The 21,174-nt window shown below is 47.5% G+C and overlaps 1 protein-coding gene across 5 annotated transcripts in view; it reads left to right on the top strand.

Annotated features, from left to right (window-relative positions):
- Positions 1-15,556: 15,556 nt before the first annotated feature.
- Positions 15,557-21,174, top strand: part of RFX2 (regulatory factor X2) — an 87,950-nt gene continuing 82,332 nt past the window's right edge. For 3 of the 5 annotated variants that reach the window (XM_019485384.2, XM_059720025.1, XM_019485383.2), the window contains exon 1: positions 15,557-15,739. The gene's annotated coding sequence lies outside the window, so the exon portion shown is untranslated. The remainder of the gene's footprint in view (positions 15,740-21,174) is intronic. The other 2 variants (XM_019485385.2, XM_006266810.4) reach the window with 2 other exon arrangements.

Here is a 21,174-nt window from a genome sequence, read left to right as displayed (position 1 = left end):
AAGACTTCAGTGTCCAGGGCTAGAGCAGAAATGCAGGCCAGATCCCTAGCTGGTGTAAATTATGCAGCGACACTGAAGTCAAAGCTGCCCCTGGGCAACTCTTCCTGCTCAGAACAATGTTCCAATCAAGGCTCAACCCATTCTAGCAAAGGACTACCGACTGATCTCCTTGCCTTTATGGTAATTTCTGTGAAGCAGGTCTAATTAGGCTATTGTGCACATGCTACCTACGCAAGAGCCTTCAAATTATTTTTAAAACAAAGGGACTGACGCATTGTTAACCCTTCTATCGACAAGGCAAGTCGTAGGTTTACCTTGGTGTAGATGTGAGCAATTGAGACGGCTGTTTTTGAAGCAGCACAGATTACAAAGCCCAGGATGAAGCATAAATCCTGGGTACAAAACAGTCTCGGCCATGGGGATCTGTCTACGGAAAAAAACTTAGAGGAGATCAATTGAATTCAGAGTTCAACTGTCTTTAGGAAATGCTGCCAAACTTTTCTCTTAGAAAAAGCCTCTCCAACTCAGTAATGACACCGATAATATTGATGTTCCTCTTCTGCCTCTCAGCATCAACACTGGTTTTTAGTTAGGGCTTCGGGGTTCGATTTTATTCATTTATTTCCTTCCATTGTTCAGGTTAGCAAGGACTGAAGGGTAGAAGAACCAAAGAGTTAATGAAGTCCACTAGGAACTTTGTATTGTTTTTGGTTTTACATGGAAGATGTTCAGGTATTATATATTGAGGAGCAGTAAGAGAAAACCATACTGCCCCTGCTGCTATAACTATGACCCGCCGCACCTTCCAAGTGATACAGGATATGCCAAGAGAAGGAATTTTTCTGCCAACTGTCTCCCTGAATGACAAAAACGCTATCTGACGGAAAGGATGCATCCACACCAGGTTGTACCAGCATAGCCACAGCAGCAAAGGTGTGAAACTTTTTCATACCTGCAGGTGAGACAGCTACACCAGCTAAACTTCATAGGATAGATCCTGCTTAAGACAGACAAATATAGCTGGTTGGAGTAAAACCTCCTGCTTACATTCACTCTGCCCAATAACAGCAAGATAAAAACGCAACTTGCTTGTCAACACTCAGATTTTCTAGCGTGTTAGATATTTTCCTGTTAAAAGAGCAAAAGAAAACCTTTTCCTCCTGGTAAAGACACAGTGCATCATAGCCAGGTCTCTGTTGCCTTGTACCTACACACATGCAAAATAGACCCAAATCATCATGAGAGCACCTCACACCCAGTTATTGTCCAGACAAGGTGCATACTCGCAGAGACCAGGCCCCAAATCTGTGACTCAGAGCAATGAAGCCCTGTGCTAGGAACCCCAGTTGACAGACAATATAAAAATGGACAGGAGAAAGTGTTTTTCTGAGAGGTGTTATGGTCTGGTGGATGCAAAATAAATCTGTTGCATCAGATGATAGCATCTCTTCCCAAATTGGCCAACAATTTCCAGTCTAGAAAAAGACAAATAACTTTTCTGAAATAGAGGAAATTCCATTGGCACTTTCTCTCCAGTCCTCTACCATCAAAAACCTTTGCTAAATACTGGAAATTTGCAGGGAAACTTGATCCAGCAAAGTGCCCTCCATGAGGAGTGTGGCACTTGCACGGATTTAAGTGATCCAGCTCAGTCTCTACTGCAGTGGTTCTCAACCTTTTTTAGACTCAAGGCAGCCTCCTTAGACTCAAGTTGCCCCTCCAAAATGCTAGCTCTTAGTTATGACTTTTTTTTTTTAACTAGAGAAAAATAACAGAGCAATTCTTCTGCCACAAATCATTCAGAAAGATCACAACAGATCAGAATATTTTTACACTCTGAATTCCTATTTGAAGTCTCTGGATTTATTTCCTGAATCATGTTTGCACACCTAATAGTGCTAACATGTTGTGACACACTACACCACCCTTGAAAGGTTCTCATGGCATCCCAGAGTGCAGTGGCATCTTGGTTGAGAATCACCGTTCCACTGCTTTCTACTTTGGTTGGCCTTGCACGATCAACACAGAGTGTGCCCTGCAAACTATTCTGGTGAGCGTACCATCAAACTGCACTACAGTTCCAACTATACAGTTATTATCGCTGCCAGCAAGTGACCCAGGGAGAATCTAGTCACCCTGCCCCATCCCGTCCCCTATCCCTTCCCACAGTGACACGAAAGATAACGAGAAAAAATGCAAACTGGGAAAGGCATTGCAGTGTAAGGAGAGCAAACAAACTGAGGAAATGGGATAGTACACAGTGTAAAGGTCACCAAGGCATGACGGGGTCCACGATCATTTCCAGATATAAGCAGGTCTGATTCTCGTTCACATCAGGGTCTGTTTACAAGAGTTGGGTAGTGTAAAGGAACCTCAAAGATGGTGGAAATTTCCGAGTAGGTCTTGGAGTGATGTTGGGGTCAGCTCTGTAAGTATAAGTCAGCCTGACTTCAGTGAAGCTGGAAGAGCTACACCAGTACACACCAGCTGAAAGTCAAAGGAAGGTCGGTCTATAACAGGGGCGGGCAATTATTCCAGGCAGGGGGCTGTTGACTGAGGTTTGGCAAGCCATCGAGGGCCACGTGACAGGCAGCCAGGGGCAGATAAATATTCATTTTCTAAATTTTTTAGGGGCCCCGCAGCCTGGGTAGGATGGCCTGGTGGCCGCATTTTGCCCACCCCTGGTCTACAATAACGTGGCCATTTCTCAGTCTCGTTCTCAAAAGCTTATTAAAAACAATAAAAACCCTTATGTTGATCACGAGCATTTTCCTTCAAACACCACTTGCCCTGGCCATAGCAGGCGCACAGTTCTGTTTAAAGAACTGCCATTTAGGGGCACAATCTACTTTCCTAACTAGACAGTGTGCATTGTCCTTTAAAATATGCTACACGGGCACATGTAGAAATGTCTTCGGCCCTAGAGTTTCTATCCTCTGTTATTCACAAGCATTCATCCTTTCAAACAAGGATTTGGATGATTTCAGGCAAAATGAGCTGGGGTCAAAGTTGAAGGTTGCTCTGCTTTCAGAATTACAGCAAGCAGCACTATCTGCTTCTCTTTCCCAACTCTCATAGGGACAGACACAGTTTATTGACCCCAAACTATGTCTGAACTGGAAGAGCCAGTTGCTACACGGTTGGTCCTTGACCCAGTTTCAACAGGGTTAAAATGGTCGAGACTTTAACCAGTTACAAGGACAAAGCCCTTCCTGTGCGCCACATTATGTTGTAACTGAGTTAGAGAACAAGTCTGTTGTAACCAGGCATGGGACAGCAGTGTCATAAGTGAGTTTCAACTGAAGCATGGATGTCATCATTTATGCCTAGGGACGATGTCAAGAGGAAAGGGTGATGACCACAAGTATAGCTTGGTAAGTTAAACAACACCCAAGCTATTTCGAGGGTGACGTGGGCCCAAGCACATTTATGAGCAGCACGGCCAGTTGGGAATTTTTCGATTAAAAAAAATAATAGTAAATTGTTTCAGTTTCTGAAGTGTGTCATTTGGAGATATTTTAAATAAAAAAATAAATAAATCATGGCTTCCCAAATTGGAGAGATTCTTCAATATTTAAGATCATTCAAAGCAATTTAAAACAGTCAAAATGGAAACGAAACAATTTGAGACGATCAAGCCTAAATATTTCGATTTATTTATTTTTATTCGCAAACATTTTTGGAGTTTCAACTTTCTGCCCCGGTTCAGGACATGAAGCATTCCCCAAATCTTGAAAATTCTCATAGTCAGGAAAATGGTTTCCCACCTGCCTCCTAGGGTCAGACTTCCAAAAGAATTCAGTCCCAAGCCAGCCTGGTCACAAAGCCACCTCTATTACAAGACCAGCAACCCCCCTGGATGGTAGTTTGCCACCCTCTGCCCCCAGACAGTTACCCATCAGGGAATGGCTGTACTGCTTCCACAGCGAACTGCCAAGAAAGACAGCTCATAAACACCAAACCTAGAAATGGGACAGTGCTTCCTAATTTGCTGCCTCATTTCTGGGTTTAGCCCGTTTCATAGCAGCACACTCAGGAGCACAGCACAGCCATACATTTAAGGCTCATCTATGCCACAGAGCCTCTATCCAGACAGCTGTGCCAGCTTAGCAGTGCCAGCAGAGCCCTCTGGACTAAAACTAGCATGGTCCCTGGCATGAGTCACTCTTCCTAAGCACCTCTCCAAATGACAACCCAAGCTAAACAAAAACTCTTCTAGTAGCACAGTCATCTATTACAGGAAAGTACGGGGTTGCAGCTTTGCATATGTCAGCTGATTTTTTTCCCCAGGCCTAGCCAAAATTTGCAGTGTTGATCATGCCCATTTTTCTGGGTGGGGCTGGCCTGGCTGCTGAGCTGTGCCAATATGTCTGTGGCTATCTTTCAAGCAAAGAGGGAGTCATTTCAACCTACGATGTTAGAAAGGAATTTGTGTTTTGTACCGAATGGTATGTAAATGCTCCATTAAAACCTTAAACGCTAGTCATCAGTCTACCCCTGCTCACACCCGGCGATGTTATCTGCACCTAGACACACAAGCTGTGCTGATATCAGTTACCCTGGTTTAGTTAAATCAGGCCAAAGTCATAAACTGCATCCAAGTAAACACTGTGCAGTTTGAAAGGAGTCATTTGTGCTTCCAGAGACCCCTACTCTCTGCAATTTTTGCTATGGACTGTGGAGCACTTGCTTGTATCCAAGGAAATTGTTATGCCACTGTGTAAATCCATGGTGTGCCCACATCTTGAATACTGTGTACGTCTGTGGTCCCCACGTTTCCAAAAGGATGTAGCGGAAGTAGAAAAAGTACAGAGAAGAGCAATAAAGATGGTCAGGGGTCTGGAGCAGATGTAGTACCAGCGATGACTAAAAAGACTAAGACGGACAGGGTTCTTTGGGTAAATCTGATATCTTTGATTAGACCAACTAAATCATTGGAAAAATTCTACTTGAGTTGGTCTAATCAAAGATATCAAGTTTGCCCAAAGAACCTTGTCTGCCTGAGTCCTTAGACCAACACGGCTACAACCTACACCCCTAAAAAGGCTTCAGTTTGGAAAGCAAAAGGTGCAGGGGGGTATGGTAGGGTTTTGAAATAAAAATGTGCTGAACATGTTCCTGGAGGGGTAGCGACCGGCATCCTGCAGTGGAGCTGGTTGCAAAAAGGGACCCACGTTTTGAACAAAATGTAAGTCGATAAACATTTTTTCATTCATTTGAAACCAGTTTTTTCACCTAAAGATCATGAAACTGTTAGTAGAAAAAATGGGATTTCAAAGGGCCCAGCGTGTTTCCATAAAACATTTAGTTTCTGCCAAAACCCCGTTTACTGTCAACGTTTTGTTTTCAATCGAAACATTTTAATCCATCCAGCTGAAAACACAGGACCAGAGGGACCACTCAGTCACTTGCCACATCGCTCAGAGAGAGAGAGGCGTGCCCTCTTGAGGTTGATTGGTATAATTGCAAATTAATTTGCGCGATGCACTGCAAACCTGTCTTTTGTCCTCTGTTTTGTACTGCTATTTACAATTCTTTTTAAAACCAGAAGCTGATCTTTGTCCTGAATGAGTCGTATAATCTGGTTTATGCAACACATGCAGTAAACAGGGAAGAATTAATTCCAGTGACCGTCTTGACATAGCACGCCATAGAAAGCTCCCAATTAAAAACACCAACCCTATGATTACAAGTCAGTTCCAAGAAAGGAATTGCTTGGTCTCCAGAGTTTAGAGCAATTTGCTAAGGGCAGTGCACTGGGTGTTAGGGAGGATTACAGGCAGGCAGGGTGCTACAGGACGTGTCAGAGGACCTGATTTCCCTTCGCTTTGCATCACAAACATCTGCTCGCACTTGTGCACAGGGGGGTATCAGATGCCATCAGATCTGAACACAAGGACTTTTCATCTGCTTTGCAGCGGTATAAATATTCACACAAAATGCAAAGCGGCAGAGAACCATGCCTTGGAACTGAAGTGATCAGATGCCCTGTTTTATTAGGACAGCCCGAGTTTTCCAGGGACATTTTCAAAAGCACCTGAGAGAGTCCCATTGGAAGTGATTTAGGCTCTTAATTGACTTAGATCCTTTTAAAAGCTAAAACCATAAAACCCAATGGCACAGGAATCTTTTTGCGATACCTGAATGAACCCATTTGTTCGTGGGACAAAACATGTCAGGTTTTTCACAACCAGAAGTACCATACTTTCTTGCATACAACATACCCCTAAATAAAACACAAGCCTTGTTTTTGGAAGGCAGAATATGGGAGGTGAGGGTGGAGATTTTTCTGGTCATGGGTGACTGTGCACATTATATATGAGAAAATGTGGAACTTGCTCCAGGAATGAGGCTTTAAACTAGTAGGATATATTTTTCACCCTGGAACAAACAGTCCAGCTGCAGAAGTATTGAGCACGATGAACAGCATTATACGGCAAAGAGGAAATTGAGCTCTTCGAGCGGTTCTTTTTTCCCCCAGATTAAGCAGAAATTACCTTTGCTCATTCTTTCACTCCAAATATGAATTTTCTGGGTAAAATCCTCCTTTGAGAAATATGCCTATAATGCTATTGAGTCAGAAGCTGGCAGTAATGACACCAGTAAAAAAAGCATATTTTATGTTTTGTGTGATCATTCTGGGAGCCCGAGCAATACCACCACAAAAGGTTTGGACAAAGCCTCTGGGTTTATCTTGTGAATCATGTTTTCACACTTAACTGCACTAAAATTGTGTAGCACCCTACACCACCCTTGAAAGGATCTCAAAGCATCCCAGGGTGCCACAGCACCCTGGCTGAGAATCACTGGTCCATACACACAAGCTGGATTACTCTACATATAATAATGTCATTTAGAGGTCAGGATAGCTCCCTTCCCCTTTCAGGTTTGATGTAGATATACTGGTAGAGAAGTGCTTCTACAGGTAAAGCTTATTCCCATAAAGGAAACGACACAATTTTTTTAGGTAAGTCACCTTTATCCCCATCTAACCATATCTGTGCAGGGGATGGTACCAGTGTAAATGTTTTGGCAAAAGAAGAAATCACACCTGAACCAAGATATATTATACCGGCACAAAATGCGTGTGTGTAAACCAAATCTTGGAAACAAACCAGTCTTGTTCCTCTGAAGCTAAAAGTCCAATAATGAGAAACTTGGATGAACTTTTTTTTTAAATTAAAACCTTTGCTGACGTGTTCTCCAAGTGGCCCAATACTCCTCTGGAGCGTGAAAGCAACTGTACTGTTGGGATGCTCCATTAGCCCTTGCACAACTTAGGCTGCCATGCATTTATCTAACCAGAAAGGTCGTTTTAAAGCGCTGCACTGCCAGTCAGTAGGGCAACCTCTGTCATCTCCCCTGGCCAGCTGAAAAGCCAGATGGCAACCGAAAACTGCCAGAAGTGATCCTGTCCGGCCAACTTCTCCGCAGAGAAAAGGTAAAGGGAGTCTTGGAAGCTCAGTAGATAACTTTGACTTGAAGGTAAATTGCTGCTAAGCAAAGCCTGTACAGCCGTACAGTGGATGAAGACTTAAGCTAGAACACAGACCTGCTGGAAGGTACAACCTTTCATTGCACAGGCTTTACCAGCCAGGGGTTAAAGTAACAGAGGTGCAATGTCCAGACACAAGCTCAGCTCTAGGCTATTTATAACATGTCTGTGGATGGAGTTATGTATTGCATAAATCCCTGGCGCTCATAACTGTACAGGATGTCATTTGCTCAATTAAAATTCAGAGACCTCTGGGGTACAGCGCAGATCCTCCTGATGCTGCCACTTGGAAGGACTGCATGAGTGTAGTTGAGTAATACTGTTGCCCATGAATAGAAGGCAGTAATTCCCATTTCAACAGCCACGGCATTTCAATATTGTGCAACCCTTCTGCTGGGCACTGGGCAGCAGCAACGAGGGCCAGAGTCAAATTTGGGGTTACTCAATTAGTTTTCACTATAACTCAAGCCTCCACCGAGGAATCTGGGATCACTGAATTTGGCTGGGGTGTCCTGCATAAACAACCCCCATCCCCACAAGCCGTGCAAACACAAAGGACAGATTTCGTATGGAAAACGAAGGAAAACACAAAATGCAATTTGAAACGCTGCCAACTACAAGGCATGGTCTACAGGTTGCACCCTCTTGGGGAGGCTTCACCCATGCTCAGACAGTCTGGGACTTTGGGGCTCCCCCAAGGGGCAGCTCCAGGGCTCAGCACCCCTATATCTGCCCTTCAGCAATGGGTTGGAGAGGGGGGCCCACACCGGAGAGTCCTGTGAGCTGCTCATTGAGTTTGGTGCATCGCGGGGAGCCGCTAGAGCGCGTAGGTCCTTCTGCATTGCAAGGGGCCCCTCACCGCTCCCTGCAAAGCTGTATCAAACAAACCGTGCCAGGCTTTTAATCCGGCCAAAACTGCCGGGAAAACATACAGCTGGGGATCAGCCACACGGGTAGGCTGAAACAAAAAGAAGTTGCAAGAGCAACAAATGTGCCCAGCCCTCGGCTCTGGCCCAAACCGTGTCAGGCTTTTAATCCTGGCCCCAAAATGCCAGGCTCCAACCCAGTATGCTCCAGGGGTTGACACCCCCACGGTATAATCCTACGCCGAAACTCAGCCAAAAGCAAAAGGGGAAGATGAGGGAAAGGAGCTGAGTCTCAAACTTTGAGACAAGACTCTCTTTCCCTTTACTTCAGGTTTTCCCTTCGCATAGCTCCAGCCTGCTTCTCCCGTGCAGGGTGGGGAAAGACCCCCGGTTTTGTAAAACAAAAGGCCCTTTTATGCCTCAGGTATCTGTTTAGTGCAGTTTCTCCTTAAAATCACTAAGCCGGAGGAGAGGAGACCAGATCTCAGATACAGAAAGCAGGATTACCATACACGCTGTACAAATCAGACCCACGCGAACAACAAAATACCCCCATAATTATATTTAAATTAAAACAAAATACTTTGCGACATGAAAACTAGAGCACGCTTTGCAGTAAAAATGTGCTGGTACATTTTGTGTGGGTGACAACTGTTAGCACTATACATTATACATATACTCTATATTAGTGCAGAAACCATCTCCTGAATATGCCACTGCATGAGGGTCTTCTGGTTGGTGCAGAGAAGGTGTAAGGCAGGGGCGGGCAATTATTTTGGGCAGAGGGCCACTTACTGAGTTTTGGCAAGCCATCAAGGGCCACATGATAGGCAGGCAGGGGCAGATAAATATTAATTTTCTACATTTTTAGGGGCCCTGCAGGACAGATAGAATGGCCTGGTGGGCCACATCTGGCCCCTGGGCCGCATTTTGCCCACCCCTGGTGTAAGGACTTCATCTCAGCCTTGCTCCCAGCACTATATCCAGTGTATACCACATTAAATTATTCTCTTCTTCCCAGAATCCCTAGTGAGCCTTTGGGAGCCCAATATAAATCTGAGCAGCCCTGACGTTGTTCTAACTTACCCCCGAAATGTGGAGATTGCAGAGGTGGCTTACAACTTCCTTTCTCTAAACACGGGAGCGGAGCACAGTTGAAGCTCATTGAATTTTACACTGTTTAATGCACAGCTGGGACCAAAGACCCCAGCGCCTCCGTCCTCATAAAGAAGAACACTGTCTCCACTGATCCCCACTGTCCTCATAAAGAAGAACATAAAAATGCCATGGAATAAAGATGGGAGCATTTTGTTCCCATTTTGCACTTGCTTTGTATTTTGTAAAGGACTGCAAAAGGTGTGGGGAGGTTGAGGAATCGGCTCTCACAGCCCTGCCCACCCCTTCCCCTTGTTGGAGATCAAATCCAGTTCTTCCCAACTTGAAAAGACATAGGTCTAAATGAGCTCTGCTGCATTTAGGGCCGGCGATTCCTAGGTGTCTAGGGAGTTAAGACCTGATGATTAGTTATTAAGCCACCGACTGTATTGCAGATCATAGTGTGCATCTGTTATAAAATGGCAAGAATGAAGACTGAACTAACAGCCTTCACTGGAAACTACTTATCAGTGTCTTTACAGGGGCTGATTTAAAGTGACAAACTAGGACAGTATTGTCCGCAGGGAACTTAATGCTGGACTGTTGTGGATTTGACCAATTCTGAAGCAGTCATATTGATTTGACCTCACTGAACACACGTTTACCTTCAATAAAAGGCAGTACATGCTCTCCCCTATTTTTAAGCCACCTCCATTAATAAGCTGCGCTGTAAGTACCAATCTCAAATAAGCCTTAACCAGAAAGCCACAACCAGAAGTCTTCGTAATACTGGGACTGTCAAGACCTTTTTCTTATGGAGTCTGCACAATGGAACCGTTTTAACTTTCCAAGGGCTGTACACCTGCCACCCATTGCACAATGCAAAAAAGAAAATGATGAAAAACTGCACACGGATAATCACGTCTGTGCCTCCTCCAAAGACCTTGTTTCTCAGCAGACAGAAACAAAACGGCAGGCCGTGTGAAATGACAGAAAATAGGGGATCATGGCCATTCAGTGTGGGAAGTCACAGGGACCATTCTTGGCACAAAGTGCAATTGGAGCTGCAGGTAGCAAGGGACATGAAGGGTAATGAGGATTTCTACAAGTATGTCAGCAACAAAAGGAGGATCAGGGAAAGTGTGGGTCCCTTCCTGAATGGGGGAGGCAACCTTGTGACAGAGGATGCAGAAAAGGCTGAAGTGCTCAATGCCTTTTTTAACCTCAGCCTTAACAGACCGAGTCAGCTCCCAGACTGGCACGGAGGCTGACTCAGGAGAGTGCAGGCAGGGATGATGTCTGTGTTCTGCTGTCCCCAGGTTGTGCCCCCCAGCCTGTCCCAGCCCCAGGAGGGGAGATGCAGGTAAGTAAGGCCGGGGCAGGCACTGTGGAGGGCCACTGTCCGGCTCCCAGTCAGCTTGGCCTGGAGCGCTGCCCACAGCGGCTGTTCCTGGGGCCCAGGGGCTCCTGTGGCTGGGACCAGGGCCAGCTCTGCCTGGTGTGCAGGGAGGCTGAGCCCAGAGCCAGGCACTGCCTCAACCCGGTGGCTTCCCCTCATGGGCAGGCCAGCTACGGCCCATCCCCATGGAGCTGTGCAAGCTGGGCCAGGCCGCACCTTGGGTGCCCCTGGGCGTCCCTGCCTGCAGAGCCCCGGGGCAACCCGTTTCCTGCCTGGCCCCGACTCTCCTCCAGCTGCCATCTTCCCAAGGCCCCAACTGGGCCGGTCTGCCTGCAGCGCCTTCCCCATGGCCTGCACCAGTACTCGGTGCCCCAGTGCTGCCCTTCCAGGGTGGGACAGGTGTCTGCGTGCCTGAGACCTGACCGAGTCCTTCCTCTTAGCCCTGGCCCAGGGCCCTCCCTGCTCCGGGACCATTAGGGAAGCGTGAACGCCCCAGCCCTGGCAGCTGCTGCTGGGGTGTTGCCCCCTCCGACGGACACTGTCCTGGACCAGCAGGCCCAAGGTGGAGCTGGTAGCGGTGGGAGACATCGACGGCAAGGGACACACCTTCTTTCTCTTTTTCTCTCTTCCTTTTTCTCTTCTCTTTCTCCGCTCTTTTTTTTTTCCCCCTTTTTGTCCTTTTATTTTTTTTTCTTTCTTTACCTCTTACTTTTTTCTCTCCCCTCTTTTTTCTCTCTTTCCCTTTTTCTCCTTTCTTTTTCTTTTTTTTCTCTTTCTCAACACATGCTTAACGAATAAAAAAGAATACACAAGAACAAATGTAGCATATTAAGTTGTATTTATTGTCACCAGGTTTAGAATTTTTTGAAAACTTGGTATTTACTGTAAGAAAAAAAAAATGCATTTATTAATATATAGTGTGCCCTGCCATGTACCCCCCCAACCCTGGTTTTGTTTTTCTGGCATGCCGGCACCCCGGCACCATTTTTTTCAGCGCTCTGGCCAAAAACATTGCCCACCCCTGTCCTAGAGGCATCACAACATATGAACAGGTAGGGGTACATCTGAGCCCCAGCCCATCCCTCTTTACGGACAGTATGAGTTGGGACAGCTGCAGCTGGACAACATTAACCCCAGCCACTACCTGGAGACATCTACGCCCGGTGATTTGCTTTTATAGGCAACTGCATTCAGAAGGGGAGCATGGCCTCTGCCCTGGTTTAGACAAAAGTGTGAGGGCAGCTGTGTTCCCAGCAGGGAACTGCATCTACCCCATTGGAACATTTTTTTCTCTGGGAAGAGGGAAAGAAAGCTGTCACAAGGAAAACAAATCTTGTAGTCTGCAGGTGATCAAACTGCACAGTGGAAGTCCCTGAAAGTGCCAAACTGCAGGTCTGAACTCAGCTGTTAAGCTATAGCTTCAAATGCCCTTTTTCACCCGTGGACTTAGCACTTTCACAGAGGCTAAAAGAGCTCAGTAAAACCTGAGCAGTCTCATCCATAGGTCCCCTTTTCTCAGTGGCCAGTACTGAGGAAAATCACATAAAAACAAAGTGTCTACAGCAGCAGTCACCAACCAGTGAATCTCAATCCGCTGGTAGATCTCGGAGCCTCTTGGAGTCGATCCAAGGCTGGGGTGGGGGGCTGAGTGCCCGTTTGCATGCACGTGCGTGCCCCAGCCCAGCAGGTCAGTCCATGGGGGAAAGAAGGGCGGGGGCTAGATCGAGGCCTACAAGGTGAGGGACAGTGCCGCAGAGGCAAGAGCAGGGTAAGCTGAGTGGCACCTCAGCCGGCTGGGACTTACCTGCTGGGGAGGCACACCCTCAAATAATTTTTTCTCGATCTGCTCCCCCCTTCCCACCCCACAGATTTACCTGCTGAGCAGGGGAAGGAGGGGTGGTGACGGTGGCACACGGTAGATCTTGGCTTGCTTTTAAATAGTTTCATAGTTTGTAGGGGCAGAAGGGACCTTGACAGATCATCAAGTCTGACCCCCTGCCATTGCAGGAAAGAGTACTGGGGTCAAGTGATCCCAGCAAGGTGTTCATCTAGCCTCCTCTTAAAGACCCCCAGGGCAGGAGCCAGCACCACTTTTCTTGGAAGTTGGTTCCAGTTCCTAACCGCCCTGACAGTGAAGTAGCGCCTCCTGATGTCAAGTCTGAATCTACCCTCTGCCAGCTTATGACCGGTATTTCTAGTCATTCCTGGGAGTGCTAGAAATGCCAAAGGTGATCTTCTACTTAAAAAGGTTGGAGACCACTGGTCTACAGAGATTGCGTGAGGGTTAGGGAGACTGTTCCTTTCTCCTTTCCATAGGCTGTACTTATGCTGTTATTACTAGATGCAGTCGTGATTCAGGCTGCACACCTGTACGCACACCTGCGCAGGTGCGGGCAGCCAGCTTAGGGACAGAAGGGACCGGAACAGCAGGAAGAGGAATTCCTGGGACCCAGTGACCAAGCACCTCTGTGCCCCAACCTGGGGATGGGGTTTCATTGAAATGTGGTGCACACTGCTGAGTTTTCAGCTTCTCCACACCCCCTCCTGTAAATGACTCCTTCGGGAGGGTCTGGGGTAGCACCCAACAGGTCACTGCAATTTCCCTGGTTTATTCCTCCCTACCTGAACTAATCATTCTTCTTCGATGTTCCTCTGAAATAAGTGAGCAATCTCAGCCAGTAGATGTCTCCTTAATACGCACTCTGGTTCAATGCATGTACATGCAGCTTACCAGGGTAAAGACGTACGACGTTACAGGCATGCGTTAGATGGAGTATTTCCTGGCTGACTCTTGGAAACCTGCAACACATAGAAACAATTCTGCTGACATCATTTTACATTAGATTTCACTCTTTCCAGAGGCATCCCAAATCAAATTGCGTGCGTGGGAATGACTTCATCCACGACTGAAGTGCAGTCCCCTCGACAGTGAGAAACAGCAGCTGTTTAACAGCATATAATGACACTACGCTACAGCGCAGTATTTGCTCATACGCTGTTTTCTTAGGGCATTTGCATGACAACAGGATCTCTGCTCCTTGTCCACTTTGGCTGCTTGGTTTCCACTCACACTTATAATCCTCTGTTTGTTGTTTGTGACTTCACAATTGGTTGCTATGGAAATGATTTTGATGTCATGGAGAATTATTAGTTCAGGTAGGGAGGAATAAGCAGAGAGCGAATGAACTCTTAAAGTAACAAAGACCGTTTATATGCTAATGCCCTTGTGTGGAAGAGGGCGAGGGAAAAGAAATGCAGCTAATCTCCAAACAGCCAGTTTCTAGAGAGATGTTTGTCACTTATCCACGGTGCAAAACAAGCTCTTTAATATTTAACCGGCAAGAATTTCACAGAGATGAAGATTCAAATATTTAGTCAAACGCATCTATCCCCTCCATCGGCTCACCTATCCAATTCGAAAGTCCTAGTTCTGCCACAGACCTGTCGGGAGCCCCTGCCCCTTTCTGGACATCTGCTTCCCCTCCTACCCCTGGCCTGCCTGGTCTCGCTAGACTACACTCATCAGCGCGGGGACAGTCTCTCGCTACGCTCTCGTGCAGCACCTAGCGCAGCGGGGAGGTGATCTTTGGAGCTTCTGGAAATGCAAATCCTGCGGTCACACAAATCGTGATGGCACAGGCGAGGTTACGGGGAGAGAGGCGCAAAAAGGCAGCACCAGCACGAAAGGGAAAAGCTGACTCTGCCATGATGCACGGGGCGCATATCCTATCGGATCAGCTGCGCCAGGCCAGGTCTCGTGGAGCGGGAAGACACGCGGCAGCGGAGCTGGTGATGGAGAAAGTGATGCTCTGCCCCCACTCAGCACCCGAACTGGCCCGGCGCCCCGGGGTGGGCGATGGACGCCTGCAGGGTGAGGTTTTCACCTCCTGATGCCCCCGTTGGCACTGTCAGAGCGAAGCTCACGGCTCCCACTCCCCTTCAGCCACCCCCGCTTCAGCACCCGTCGCTGCCGTCCCTGCAGCGTCCCCTACCCGCTGGCACCTGGTCCCAAGCCCAGCCCCAGCCCATGCTCTGCCCCATACCCCCTCATTGCCCCCATACCCCCTCACTGCTCATTGCCTCCATACCTCCTCACTGCCCCCCTCATTGCCCCCATACCTCCTCACTGCCCCCGTACCCCCTCACTGCTCCCCTCATTGCCCCTGTACCGCCTCACTGTCCCTCTCATTGCCCCCGTACCCCCGTTGCCCCATACCTCCTCACTGCCCCCATCCCCCCTCATTGCCCCCGTACCCCCCTCACTGCCCCTCTCATTGCCCCCATACCTCCCTTACTGCCCCTCTCATTGCCCCCATACCTCCCTTACTGCCCCTCTCATTACCCCCCCGTACTCCCCTCATTGCCCCCATAGCTCCCTTACTGCCCCATCCCCTCTCACTGCCCCCCTTATTGCCCTCGTACCCCTCTTATTGCCCCCATCCCCCTCACTGCCCCTGTCATTGCCTCCCCGGCTGAGGGCCCGGGGGCGGCGCTGGGAGGGGGGGGGGGTCACAACCCCAACGGCTCCCGGCCCTTCCCCCGCCGCGAAGCGCCAAAGCGCGCGCCAACTCCCCGCCCCGCCGCCATTGGCCAGAGCCCGCCCGGCCCCTCCCCCTCCGTGCCCGACAGCCAACCACCCGGCGGCTACGCCCCCCGCACTCTCTCCTCCCCCGCCCCCCACACACACCTCGGGGAGGGGAGGCGGGGTCCTTGGGCGTGACGTCAGAGCCGAGGCTAGCAACAGTTGCCTCGAGACCCGGCGCGAGGCGCCATAGTGACCGTAGTCCTGGAGACTGTTACTTGCCAACGGGAGCAACAGGCAGCGCCGGCGGCCGGAGCGCAGCGCAGCGCGGCGCCTCGCGGGGAGCCCGGCCGGGAGGGCAGGTGAGCGCCGGGACGGGACGGGACCGGGGTGCCGCGACGCGGGCTGGGCCCCGCTGCCACCGCGCCCCCCCCGTGCCAGCACCGATCCCAAACTTCCTGCTCGGGGGCCCGAACTCGCGCCCAGGGAGAACCCCCCCCCCCCGGGAGAAACCATCCCGGATTATTCCCGATGCCGCACGTCTATCCCCCCCCTTGAAAACAGAAGTTGTCTCTGTCTCGAGTTATGTTTTCTCCCCTGGTTTGGGATAAAAGCATGGGAGGGGGGTTAAAAAAAATCTCAGTTCATTGAATTGCCACCTTCCCCCTTCTTTTCACCCCCCGGACACTTCGCTAACTTTCCCCCTCCGCTCCCGCAGGGCTCTCTAAAACTTGATCTGACTTTAAAAGCGATAAATTTAACTTCTTTTTTAAAAAAAAAAATCCACTTCTGGACTCCGCGCTGACGTTTCTTCACCCCCTGGTTATACAGAAATGGTTTGACGTTGCAGGGTTCGGCATCTCTGATGAGAATTGGGGGGGTTTGCTGTTTTTTTTGTAGCCGGGGCGTCGGGTTTGGCTCCGAACGGCGGTGTCCCCGGCACGGACGCGTCGTGGGTACGTAGCACGGGCCAAGCGACCCCGTCCTGCAGTTTCTTTTTATGTTGCCAGTTTCTGGACGCATGGTGTGAATGCAAATGGAAACGGGGAGAGGAAGATGGGAGCTGGCTCTTAGCTCCTTCTTAAAGAAACCTGCCTCTGTTTTGCTTCCCCCATCCCCTGTCCCCCCCCTTTTCAGCACATCCTCAGCTAGGAAAAGCAGGTTGGTTTCCAGCTGTCATTGATTTCACTGACTTCTCCGGAGCCATCGCGTCCCGCTCCGTTCGCTGCCAGTCCCAGACTAGTCGCTGCTGGAAGTCGAAATAGGACTTCGGGAAGCACGCGCTCGCTGTCCTTGCCTTGGCTTCTCCCGTGTGTTGTGATGAACGAAGCCTGGTGCGGTACAAAAAACATCTTCTGTTAAATTTGGGACTTTATACACGTGTCTATTTGAGGATTCCCTTTTTGTAATCGGTGATTTGGGCTCTGCTTTTTCGCGAAGGGAGCGAGCTCTTTGTGTATAATATCAAGGACTGAACTGAATTAATAATCTGGAACAAACTAGCTAGAGTCTCTTTTTGCTCTTGGAAGATCCTCAATCAGATCCTTGATGTCCTTGCATTCATTCTGATTTGACCATTTTTTTTAATTTTTAATTGCTAACTTTTCAACTCGTTAATTGGTTGAGAATCCTTTGCCATGAATGCGTAATAATCGCCACTCAAAATAGCTACTTATCTAAAGGAAAGATGCTCTTGGGTATAAGGCACTAGACTTGGTGAAGATCGGGTTCCAGTTCTGGCTCTGGTGGCTGCTTTTTGTGTCACCTTGAAGTTAGTGATGCCAAGAGCCCGAAATCTGGCCACTCATAACAGGGGGCAGATTGATAAAAGTGATCATCACCCAGCAGCTCCCGTTCTGATAACTGTTGAGTCTGGAAAATCTGGAGCTGATGGGTCTCTCTGTCAAAAAAAACCCCAAAACACCCAACCCCCTCGCCCCCCCCAAAAAAACAACTCAACATTAGCATCACAAAGTTAATAAATTATTAGATTGACTTAAAAGTTTAATGAGAATTAACTTTGAGAATGATGAGAATTAAATGATCTGTTTTATTGCTTTTATTAATTTGCCTTTTGGTTTGCTGAGCCTCTAGAGCAGCGTTTCTCAACCTGTGGGTCGTGACCCAAAAGTGGGTCGCAAGAAGATATGAAAGGGTTGGAAGCAAACTTTAAAAATGAATAAAAAACGTGGGAAACTATGGGTTTTCCCTTGCAGGCTGGCAGAGTTTCAGCCTGCAAGGGGCTGCTTGGGGACACCCCATACCCCCACCCGTTGTCCCTCAATTGGGGGCTGGAGCAGTGGGCAGAGGGTCGGGAGTGAGGGGTGCTGGGTCGGGACTAGCCATTGATGTTTACAAATGGGTCCTGGCACAAAAAAGATTGGGAACCACTGCTCTAGAGTTCCCATTTTCAAGTTTGTTATTTGCAACAGTGAGTATTGGAAAGGTATTCTTTTTAAAATTAAAACTGAGATTCTAATATAATTACTTGACTGTTGGATCTGGTTCTTCTTCCAAAAAAAGAAAAGAGTGGAGGGGAGAAAAAGAAAAAAAAATTCCTACGAACAGCACCGCAATTTTGGTTTGTAATATCTCTCTGTGTGTTTTCTGGTCTGTTAAATGGGTATAACTTTAATGATGAGTGACTCTATTCATGAATGTTTGTAGGAGTTCCCAGACTTCAGAGGAGTCTGGGAAGGGAGTAGAAGTACATAAGTGAAGTCACGTGGTAGTATTTCTGGAAGCGTGCATGAGCCTTTCTGGCACAGCTGCTTGTATGTGCAAATGTGAAGGTAATTTGCCGTCAATTTATAGAAACGTAACTTTGACATTCTGCCTTCTCAGTGCAGTAATGGTGGGATACCTGCTCCTGCCAAAATTAACACGCGTGGGTGTTTGGTGTCTGTCAAGATTAGACCCTAAATTTGCATGTCTTCATTACTAAAAAGGAAATAAATCACAACTGCCTTTATTTAACCCCCTAGTTTTTCTGTGTCACAGTCATACATTTGCTAATCAAACTTGTTTGTGGCTGGCGTGGGACTTCCTAACCTTGACAAAAACTTAAGAACTGTTGCTTTTCTAGTTGGGTCAAAAGAAATAATGTGTCTGGAAAAACAGATGGGTCATTTTTCTAAAACAATATGATATTTGTAGCGTCTTGGGGAACTAACACATCTGAATTTTAAGTGTGGTATGGTTCCATTTTTCTAATACAGGGTTAAAAAAGCACCAGATTTGATTGGATATGTTTTGCCCTGTTACCTTGATGTACTACGGTAAAGAGTTTCTAAATCCCAAAGGTGCACTATTTGCAAAGTCATAATAGTGAAGACAGTACTGCTTCAACACGCTTATCTAACTGCTAAACTCTTCAGCCAAAGTTTCTGCTGAAGGCAGCTGAGATATATTTAAACCAGTTTTCCCCTCTCTCGAAACAAATGCCAGTAGAGTTCAAGTCTGGATGTATGCCAGCTAGAGCAAAGTGTTATCCTAACCAGGGTGCTAGGACTCGACGTGGGGTGCGGAGGAGCAGTTTCCAACCTACTTGGGTACTAATCCACGGCAACTCTTATATTTCTGATACTGGCAACATATGGATTTTTTGTTGGTGGTGTTTTTCATTACTCTTTGTTTTGAGGCTAGGTATTTTGTTATACTTGTATTGACAGCTCTGTATTTCTGCATCCAAACACTCACAAATCCACATTATTGCCTGCGGATGTACTGGCTTTCTCAAGTTAGACTGTCTCAGCGTTTAGCAAGTGAACTAATTATGCTGTGACTCAGTTAATGGGTGATATACTTTGTCTTTTCAGCGTGAACCATATGCATCTAAATCTGTTACGTGAACAAGAATCCCAACATATAGGGGACCGACTTCAACTGACATTTGTTCACAACTAATTATGCCAGTGCACTTGTGCTGTGGGATCCAAATTGTATTTCCAGCTTTAAAGAAAGTAGCTGTATGTGAAATTTGTCCATGAAAAATTGCCGTGCTCGAGTTTCAGCCAGTGTAAAAATGAACAAATAGAAAATACTTGGCTGGATGGTATCTACAAAACTTTTATTTTTTAGTATATTAGATATGTGATTTGGGGGTCTTCAGTCACTGAAGGCATCATCAAAATCAATTTTTTTCTGACTGTTTAAAGAATGTTCATAACTTATGGAAGGAAGGAAGGCCTTTTTATGTGATTTAAAGTGTCGAGCAAGGGACACTTTGGGGTGGATGATGGGTAGACCCGAGATTTTACTGCAGTGAGAGAGCAGCAGAACTTGGTTTTCTGCGTTGACCAGGCCCTACACAGGGTTTTATGATCTGTACTGATGCCAAATAAGATCATTTGTGGAGTAACTTATGTGCCAATATAGTCTGAATATTTTTATACAGTATATATTTTTCTGTTATTTAAAAGCGGAAGGGCTTAGTCTCCTGAGCACAGCACTGCCAAATGTATATGCAGGAACGTGTCCCAGGATAGCATGCTTTTGTAAATCTCTGCCAGGAGCCAGAGTTTCTAACAAGTGAGCGCTCCAGTTAGATTTTCAAAGGGATCAGTGTTGCCAAACGCAATGGCGAGCAATGACTGCGTCCAGAACATATGCAGGAAACGTAAGCAGTTGCCCACAGAGGCATAATGCAAACATTAATGGAAATGAATCTCGTGGCTATTCACAAAGTAACAGCGGGAAAAGCAAACGGATAGTCCTTTTCTTTGCACATTCATCGTTTTCTGCTTGAGACTTTTGTTATGAGAATTGCTTTATGTATAGATCATCTTCCAGGCCTTAGAAACAGTGGAAATACCTGTCACAGCTGGCACAATATAATAGTATCTAAGATCACGTCTAGCTGGTAAACTGACAGCACTGGGCACTGTCCCACTCGAGCACTACATGGCTCTGTCCAGGCAGTCGTCTAAACCTGAAGCAGCAAAGTCCCATCTACATGGCCCTACAGGTGGGCCTTCATAAAGAGAGAGGGAAAGGGTCCTACTGATTGGCATGGTCACTCTGCAGCACTAATTAATCTGCTCTGCAGTGCTGTATGGGCACGGCTACATTTCTCCTGGTTCAGGAGGCAGCCTGCATGAAGTAACAGGGTGCTTTTGAGGGTACCAGTAATGCCAACTCTCATGAAAAAATCAGGAGATTCCAGCTTTCCAAGTCAAATTAATTCTGACTCATGATTTCCTGATGGAGATCAAATCTTGGGATTTTTTTTCTTCTGGCGCGTGTAGAGAGCACCAAGCTGGTAAATCTGTGGAGGGGAAGGGGCAGGGGGAGAAGGAAGGGGTGGGGGGTGGCAGATCAAGGCCCCCACGGCGATGGAAGGAGTGGGGCAGGGGCTAGGGTAAGTCATGCAACAGAGCCGTGGGTGGTTTTGTGTGCGAGTGTGTGTGTGTCTGCCTCTCACGCCCAAGCCACAGCCCCCCAGCCCTGCTGCTGCCCCTCACTCCTGACCCACAGCTCCCCACCCCTTCACAAATAACGCCCCCCAACCACTCGCTTGAAAAATAGCATCTCATGACTTACATTCCAAATCTCTTGATTTTTAAGAGTTTGTCTCATGCTTTTTGACACGGCGGGGTTGGCAGAACTGGGGTACTGCTGTCTGGCTTGATACGTTTGCCGCGTAGGTGAGGCATAAGTCGCCTTCCACTTAGCATCCGTTGACGTGTAAAAAGCTCGTCCAACATTCGCAGATGGTATTTTCACTTGTTCCGCAGGCTAGCTTTTGTAACAGAGGAGGAAGCCTTCACCAGTTCTCGGGGCATAAGCGATCCCTGTG

This window comes from Alligator mississippiensis, chromosome 16 (genome assembly GCF_030867095.1).
Source record: "Alligator mississippiensis isolate rAllMis1 chromosome 16, rAllMis1, whole genome shotgun sequence".
In the NCBI taxonomy this organism is placed as follows: domain Eukaryota; kingdom Metazoa; phylum Chordata; order Crocodylia; family Alligatoridae; genus Alligator; species Alligator mississippiensis.
The sequence above is the reverse complement of the archived record's forward strand: the minus strand, read 5'-3'. Positions and strand labels throughout refer to the sequence as shown.